At 47.5% G+C, this 9,072-nt stretch overlaps 1 pseudogene; it reads right to left on the bottom strand.

The window, feature by feature from the left end:
• Nucleotides 1-2,757: 2,757 nt before the first annotated feature.
• On the bottom strand, nt 2,758-3,952 carry LOC149355763 (aurora kinase C pseudogene; annotated as a pseudogene).
• Nucleotides 3,953-9,072: the final 5,120 nt, after the last annotated feature.

Genomic DNA, 9,072 nt, shown 5'->3' with positions numbered 1-9,072 from the left:
TACTGAGAACAGTACAAACCGCTGTGGGCCTTTTCTTTAGGATGACGCTCTTTCAGGCGAGCCAGGAGGCGTCAGGTGGTGGTAATTGACTTGAGTATTGTTCTCACCGCCTCCTTTCCGAGAATACGAGCCGAGGTTGTGCTGCACCTTTTACGCATGGTCTGCATATGCATCTTTCACGCTGGCGTATGCTTGTGCTAGGCGTAGAATTTTTTGCGTGTGTCTTTTTTGCTTTCAGGTGATACGTGGAATGAGCAAACTATAGTATCCTTTTCTTTGGAGGTCAGTAAAAAAATAGTCGCTATATTCGCTTTTACAACCCGGAAAGCTACGATCTGCACTCAACGCAGCGCCGGATCCGCATCGGCAGCGTCTCCACACGTCAAAGTGTCGTCACGACCTCTCTTGACCAATCACGGGCGGCGGCGCACCGCACGGCGTGCCCCGCGGCACAGGCCGCATATTTCTGCTACAAAGGCAATTCGCGCTTGTTTTTGCCCTATTTGGGTACGATATTCCAGTATACAGCATGAAAAACTATAGGACGCCGCTGCCAGCCCGATTTTCACAAAAAGTGCTTCAGTCTCCCTTTAAGGCTAACAAAAAAAAATTGGTGGCGGCTTAGCTTTGGTGAAGCCTGGTAGGTTGCGAAAGCGAGCGCAGCGCCTTTAACGGAAGGAACGCGGCGCGGCGCGTCTAAAGAAGGAACGCAGTGCGCCGCGTCTACAGGTCATGCGTGGCTACCGGCCGCCCTTGCGCAACGACTCGATTTGGTAGCCCCTCTCTCACCCTTATATGACGTCACACTATGACGTCACTACGCATGGCATGACGTCATAGGTCATTCTAAATGTCATGCGTGGCTACCGGCCGCCGCTGCGCGACGACTCAAATTGGTAGCCCATCTCTCACCCTGGTATGACGTCCGAGGTAATTCTAAAGGTCAAACGTGGCTACCAGCCGCCGCTACGCGAAAGGCCGTTCATGAGCGCAGTATTGCTTTCGCAATAAAGATGCCCAGAAGTGGGCTGGACCGCACAAGGCGGATTTAAGTTGTTTGACGGAGAATCAAATCACTGAGCTGTCTACGGAACTGTCTGGTCCAGGACAATCTTCCCAACCACATCTCCCCAGGAAAGCCGAGCAAGCGACAGGGGGGAAATCTTGGAGCCATTTGAACACCGGTGAGTACCCGGAAGCACTCGGGATCGAACCTAGCACCTGTCGCGTGCAAGCTTAAGTCTACTGGCCAGTAGAACGAAAAACATCTCCACTAATAAAACAATGCCATGTCCCTGACTCTACTAAGATCAGCATCAACCACACCGTACCCCTCTTTTAAAATGTATTTGTGTCTAGTGCGATCACTGCAACAAGCCTGTACGTTCATGAAAACACCAACACTGAGGGCTCTCATCATGGTCCGATGGGACTCAAAAAGCGTCACAAAATGCTGCTGTGGTGCGACAAGAACTGATAATAAAATAATGTAAGATTACAATTCTGGCGCAACCACTTATCGCATGTACAGCAGGCAGACATTAGTGGCACACAGAAGCAAACAACTTCGTAAGGAAAAGCGGAGCAACGAACAAGAGTAGTGTTAACGACGACACGACAAGCACCTATCCTCGTGTGTAGAGCTGCTTTTCCCTTAAAAGAAATGAAGGACGGTCCCAGACTGCTAACCCTGAGCACATCTTTGTTGGCACAACCTGCGAGGACAGGCAGTGCCACGCCCCCAGAAATTACTCCCCCCAAATGTACGCCTCAGGCAGCCTACTTCCCGTCCGAGGACGAATTCTCCACAGCTCACCCACCAGCCGTGGAAATTGGGGTGCAGCTGAAAGAATGTTTTCCGCACTACCGCTATGTTCGGCACCACTGTAGTCCTGAAGCCAATGTCTAAAACGGCCGAACAGTGCTGTCACTGAGCCTGCCACATTTCGGCGAGGCACACTTGCCGAAGCTACAATCTGACGCATGCAGTTCCCTCACAAATACAGTGCATCAATTGCTCAAGTTTGTTTTCTGATCTGGAGTAATGTAGTGCTTACACATTGTTTTTAGAAATAAATTCGGCACAAAGGACCAAACAGTGCGGAGAAAGTATCATAAAGTTTTTAAAAAATTCATAGGAGTTAGAAAACCGTACTTGCCGTTTAAATCTGTTTAGTCAGTGAATTAAGCTGCATTTGTGTGGCTGGCTTAGTATAATCCAATATGATAAACCAATGCAACCCACTCATGCAAGCGATATGTTTGTAGTTTTCGCTGGAAAAATGCAATAACATTACACACTTAGTGTATAGAGCATGGCAGGCAGTCTATATGCTACCACACTTGGTTCATTAAGAATGTGGTAAAGAAGGTCTCCAAGTGTTTTAACCCTTTGGATCATTTTAAATATCGAAGTATATTCCAGTGCACGCTCCCAAAGCAGTTTCATAAATCCTGCTGAAAGTTTAGTGAATAATTGAATAGAGATTATGTTTAAAGTTACAAACGTATCAATTACAAACCTATAATACAAACATATTGCTTTCGATATTTATCATCGACGAGTGTCCACAATTGGAACGAAGCCAAAAGTCACTTTGTCTCATACAGATTCCTCTTCACAGTATCCTTCTTTTTGTCTTAGAATGTTCCTTTTAAATGCCTTGCCTCCTCATCGCCACATGCCCACTTCCCAGATGGATACACCTTGGAGGAGTCTCGTAGGCAAGCACTCATGTACAAGTCCACTAGGAAGATTCATCTGTGAGGCACGACACTTACATTCTTTGTGATCCTTGGGTGTGACATCACTTCCTCAAGGCTGGCCCTTTCTTTCGGTTCCTTTCGTAGCAGCCTAAAAATGAGATCCTTGGGATCATCCAAGACATGAACAGGGAACTGCAGGTCCACACATCGGATCATGTCATAAGTAGTTTCTGTGGAGCTCAACTCAAAAGGAGGCTTTCCGACAAGGAATTCATACATTAGAACACCTAGAGCCCAGAGATCAACTTTCTCATCGTAGACGCCGTCTTCAACCATTTCGGGTGGAAAGTAATACTTTGTACCGCAGAAGGTTTCACGCCATGAGGACGGAGCATGGACGGAACAGCCATAGTCTGCTATCTTGAGCACACCGTTGTAAGCTATCAGGATATTTTCTGGTTTTCTGTCACCGTCTATTACTTTCTTGCAGTGGCAGTACTGGAGTGCCTTGCGAACTTGGTGGATGTAAGTCGCGAATTTTTTGCTGTGAAACATCCTTGCTTTGGTGACCTCCTTGCATAGGTCTCTTTTGGGTGCGCAATCTAAAATAAGATAAACCCAAGTTTCATCGCGGAAGTAACCATACAGCCTCAGGATTTGAAGATGACTGATGTGTGACCGAATTTCGATCTCTCTTCGAAGCTGGTGCTCGCCATTCTTGCTCTTCAAGTGGAACTTGTACGTAATCTTCAATGCCGTGACCTATTTACTTTTCTTCTCTCGCGCCAGGTATACGTTTCCGAACTTTCCTTTGCGTAAGGGTCTCCCGAACTCGAAGCTGTGGAGGGAGGTGTACGGGTAGACCAGGCAGCCGTCGCTCACCCGGTGGTCTGGGAGCACCCTGGACTGCAGCAGAGACAGCAGCACCGACAGGTGGCCGAACACCAGGCCCGCCGCGTCGTGCCATACTGCCCCAAGCCGTGAGATGGGCATTTGCATGCCCCGGGCTTCCGCCAGCAGCCGGTGCAAGATGCGCAGCTCCTCGAGGTGAGTCAGGATGCGCTCTCCGGTCGTCTCCTCGTCCTTACCACAGCAGCCAAGCAGCGGCCCAGAATGTTCTGTAGCAGCGCCATCTTTGGACGATGGGAGCGCGCGATGAAGAGGAAGCGTCACGAGGTGCGTGGAAGCAAGGCTGGGGCTTCGGGTTGTTGTTCATGTTGCCTTTGCAGCCATGGCGCATACCCATGGTGGAGTGTTGGCCAGGGTTGAATGCAGATCCAAACAGGATAAAAATTTATCCAGGTTTATCTCAAGCGCCTCATAAATAAAAATGGAAGAATTTTGGGGGGATTGGAATGAAAATTGAGTAAAGAGAAAGGTGAGGGTAAAATAAAATATTTTAAAATTAAGCATAACTAAATAAATTTGAGTGAAAAATACAGCGAAAAGGTAGCTTCGAGATCAGAATAAAAAAACAACTTTTCTTACACTCGGCGCACGCCTTGATATGGTGCACATCTCGGACCACTTGCGCCCTGCAAGGACACTGTTACTTTCCTGCGTAGGTACATCCGCAGGCCAGAAGCTACACCACTCCACGGTATTGCTGCCTCCACCGTCGCATCTGCTTTTCCTTTCTACCTGGGTGGCCCTTATTGGATGTCTATCTACAATCATCAGGGACCTCGACATGCAGTTCAAGTCATCTGCCTTTGCTGAGATCCTTGCCCTTCTCGGCACGACTCGCCTGCGCACCACCGCGTACCGCACCAAGTTTCAACACTCAAATACACATGAAAACTATAGGATATTCAGACACAATGCAAGGAAATAAACGAAACGCGAAGTGCTTTTTTCATGCCTTCCAGCGTTGCCTCGGCTTATGTAATCAAATTAAGTCAACTGAATTGGCTATACCTATTGGAAGAGACTGAATAACACTCTCCTGGGCTTCTCGTCATCGCAACATAGTAGGCGACGGCAAAGCTCTTCGCGATGCAGCATCAGCTGCTCCTTCAGACACGGTAGATATTGAACATCTTTCATTTCAGAACCCCAACTGACAGATACAGGAAACTCTGGATGCACATGCGCAAGTGCAATCCCTGTTAGCCTGACTCGGAACGGGAAGAAGCTCTGAAGACCGAGAATAGGCCGTGCGTATTGGACGCACATCAACCGCCTTCTACTTGTGCTAGAACCGCAGGTTGCGGACCTTCCCTTTGGGGCCCTACACGCCCTTCTGACGTTCCCTGTACTATACAACGTTACATTCTTCCCAAGTGCATTCCCAAGTGAAAAGTACATTCCCAGATGCAACGTAATCGGGCCGCTATTGAAAATTGATGTTGTCACTCGAGTCCTATCCGGGACCGGTCTTTGCCAATATATCTCCAATATTGGGCCGATTGCCTTAGCCGCGGGGGTTTCCAGTTGAGGCCGCCGCAGTTGCGAAGTGGATATGGCGCTCAGCTGTGGACCCGAAACACGCAGGTTCGATCCCAGGCGCGGTGTTTGAATTTCGGTGGAGGCGATATTCCAGAGACCCGTGTATTGTGCGATGTCAGTGCATGTTATGGTGATAGCAATTTCCGGAGCCCTTCACTACAGCGTCCACACAGCCCGACTCCATTTGGGAAGCTAAGGCCATGCAATCCATAGACATTTCCCCGATGGGTGCAATGCCACTTTTGAGCGCACGCTTGTGCAGGTGATCATTCGCTTTAGACCGTGTGTAATCCGTTTTACGTGATGTATTTTATTTTCATTTAGTGCATCTTATCATCGTTAACCACTTGTCCATCCACACACAGCGCTTCATGGATGTCATCATTCTGTCTCTAAGAAAGGTGGTTGACTGACTGTGACATGTGCGCACTGAAGCTGCTGGGCAAACAACAGAATACGACGGGTAAGGTCTAAAAATCTTTTAACATTCGGCACTCTTAATGCAACTGGATTTACGTTCTCATCTCGCAAAGAAGTTACGGCTTCTCTGTCTCGATATTCCCTGGCTCGTCGTGAGAGGTCACGTGACCTTGTGACGTAATCCACACCTGGCCACTATGCCACGGGCACTCTACCTACTGGCTTGTCAGTTACCTGCCACCCGTGGTACGTGGCTGTGAAGTAAATTGAAATAAATTCGATGCAATTGGCTAATGCTCATGTGGCCTGTGCATGAGCCGTGCGGGAGCCTGGGAAGAGAAACCTGAGTCTCTCCAGCTCCGCCTGCAGCTCTGTTTGAAGCACCCGCCTGCCGGGCACGGGCACTGCACCACCGCGCAAGCAGTGGTATGAGGACTCCCTGCGTTTCATGATTGCAATCGAGAGGGTCGTGACATCATTAACAGATACAATAATAATCACAGGGCACAGCCGAACTTGTAAATTCCATTCAAGTCGGCTAACCCTACAAAATAGATTAAAAGTCAACTCCATTTTTTTTTAATAATTTGAGTTGATAATCACAGCCCATTCCATATAGTGCCCTCATTCCGGTGGAGAAAATCGTTTTTCAAACTGCCAGGTATGAGTGTTAACCAGGAACACCAGGAATCCAAGAAACACCAGGAATCCGAAACCGAAACTGGGTTTCCACCAAACGATTGTGTCACGACTAACCACCAATGAACGTCACGGATACTGCCACTGACCCTGTCATATTCGCGTTGACTGGCCAAACTGGCGAATCTAGGTGACAGCATGGATCACTAGTTGACTGAAATGACTAAAAACCAGCATGAAATTCTGTCCAGCATATGCATCCAGGGATGTCACACACAAGATTGCCCGCAAATCTCCACGATTGAGGCCACGAAGCAAGAAACTTGGAAATTTTTTCTCCCAGCCGCGAGATTCGGCACAAATTACCAGAAAACTGCGTACAACGGACTGAAAAAGTTTCAGTAAGATCAGAGGAGGTAGAAAAAACGCTGCTGTTGCCCTTTAAATTGGTATAGTAGGGGATTAAGGTGGATCAGGGGCATGTAGTAGTACAGTACCATGTGTTAATCGATGCGAAGTACACAAACATTCTAGACGATTACTCGTGCATGCCATATAAGTTTGGAGTTTCGGAGGAAAAATCGCAAGAACATTAGACACTTTATGCATAGAGCAGAAGTAGGGAACCTTAATTCCATCACAGGCAATTGACACATAAACTAAGCTACCAAGCTACGCTTCAAACGTTTCATTGAAAACTAATCTCTTGTCGTCAATGCCCACCCCTCATGTAAAACCCCGGCACGGGGCCATCTGAGGTACTGAAAATAAATTAATAATTAAAAGACAGCCGCATATCTAAAGTGCCTGTTTAAGACAGTTCAAAACACCCCACTCGCGCCTTCACCACTGGCACTCCGAAGTTGTATCATGTTGTTCATTACTCTAATTAGCAGCTCACCTCTAAAACAGAGGGACCATGATAACTATTTTTTTTTCTTATTTAGAATGTGATTTCCGTGGCTGCGGGTGCTATGGGAGCCACGGGCAATCGGAAAGCATATCTCCTGCGAATAGAGTAGACATCTGCGAAAGAACGCAGAATCAAACTTACGACTCTCCTAACTTCGACACAGAGGTCGAACTCCCCGCTAGTGTTTTCAGCATGCCTTCATTCCCATTAGAACCTTTAAGGCCGTGAAGGCGCCTATTATAAAGTGCAGTTGTTTTTGTGCACGTAAACACGTCTCCGCTGCTGCGGCATGATAGCATTTGTCTGTTCAATGCTCAACATTGCTAATCGCAGCGCTGGAGCAATGTAGGAAGAACAAAGAATAAATTTCCGCGTGTTGAATGGGTTACATTTATTCGAGAAATTCAGCGCTTCTGTTCCAATGGGGTGGAGGGCTCTAAGTTTGCATTTGTAGCCGGTCATAGGAGATTCAAAGTCGGTTTTGAAAAGAGTGCCCCTTGTTGAGTGTGGTCAGTCATTGTTGAACAAAAAAGGTCGTTCTTATGCTCTAATTCTAGACATAAGAATGTAATAAATTAACAGTTTGATGGAACCTAGAAGTGAATCGTCAAGCAGGGAAGCGCAAACAATTTTTGTTTACGTGCTTTCAGTGCTACTCATTAATTAGCTTATTAAGTGCCCAAAAACTCATCCGCTAATTTTACTAGTATGGTTTACAACGTCGTATGAAAGTAGATTATTCAGCAGTTATCAACAAAAAGATATCTTGAGTGCAGACCGTACAAAGCGTTTCGAAGTACAAAATATTTGACTTTTGATCCCTTGATCTTGTCGCGAAGATCCACGGCGTATGAGCAGTGGTCAGGGCTCAGCACAAAGCGTTCGGTGGACACCTCAACCGCAGTGAAGGAAGGAATGAGCGAAGAGATAAGCGCGCCGTAGTGCAGAGCTCAGGATCAATTCCGATTACCAAGGGCGCTTTAACGCGCTGTCAGCGTCAAATGAAGCACGGTCAAGACAACCGAAACAAACTGGAAAGCTGTACTAGGCAGGAAAAATTCTAGACCGGTCCATTTTCGTATCCAAGGAGTGAAGAGCGTTTTTGCAAGTGTTAATAACCGACGCCTCTCTTTCCCCTCCAGGCGCTAAACTTTTAGTGCGATAGGACATCTAGCCACACTCTTCGGTTTTCAGCGGTGTCCGTCTGTGCGAAGCGTCTGATTAGGGAGCGTAACTGGACCAGTGGATCAGTAGTAACTTCAGCAACAGAGGCCAAAAAGATAGCCAATGCATTAGCTCTCAGGAACGACAGTGCAGGCACAATAATTAGCGACTCTAGGATTGCGATCAAAAATTATAACAAAGGCCTGATTTGCTCTGCAGCCGACGGACTGATCAAATACAGCCAAAGGATAAGCCTTGTAGAAAATATTTGGGTCCCTGCTCACGAGGGAAATGCGGGAAACGGGGAAAAGAACCGATATGCCCGAACTCTAGCAAACCAGGAGGGATCAGGGAGTGTCTCGGAGTCCCACATCAACCAATCTTTCACTTACCCCGAAATCACCAATCAGTTCCGTGAGGCGCGGAAACTTTACCCTGCACCTCACCTGGGCCTTACCAGACAACAGGCCAAAAACTTACGCAGAGCTCAAGCTAGGACAGTCACGACTTCCATCTTCTGTCCAAAATTACCACACAACCCATGGATCCAAACTGCTTGCATTGCGGCAACATAGCAACAGACGAATGCATCCTATGTTACTGTAAGGAAAATCCATCTCCAAAAGACCTTCTGCCGGCTCCCTCCCGGGATGCCTGGCTTAGGCTCTTGAGGGAGCGTGACAGGAACCCGCAAGCCAAACTTGCCGACTGGGTGAGAAAGGTCGCCCTCCGTTAGGGGGCCATTAATCCCAACCCATTGATCTTTGAGATAAGTAAAGTTC

The sequence above is a fragment of the Amblyomma mixtum genome, chromosome 3 (genome assembly GCF_055824585.1).
Source record: "Amblyomma mixtum isolate Tamu chromosome 3, ASM5582458v1, whole genome shotgun sequence".
NCBI classification, from domain to species: domain Eukaryota; kingdom Metazoa; phylum Arthropoda; class Arachnida; order Ixodida; family Ixodidae; genus Amblyomma; species Amblyomma mixtum.
This window is presented reverse-complemented; position numbering and strand designations above follow the sequence as displayed.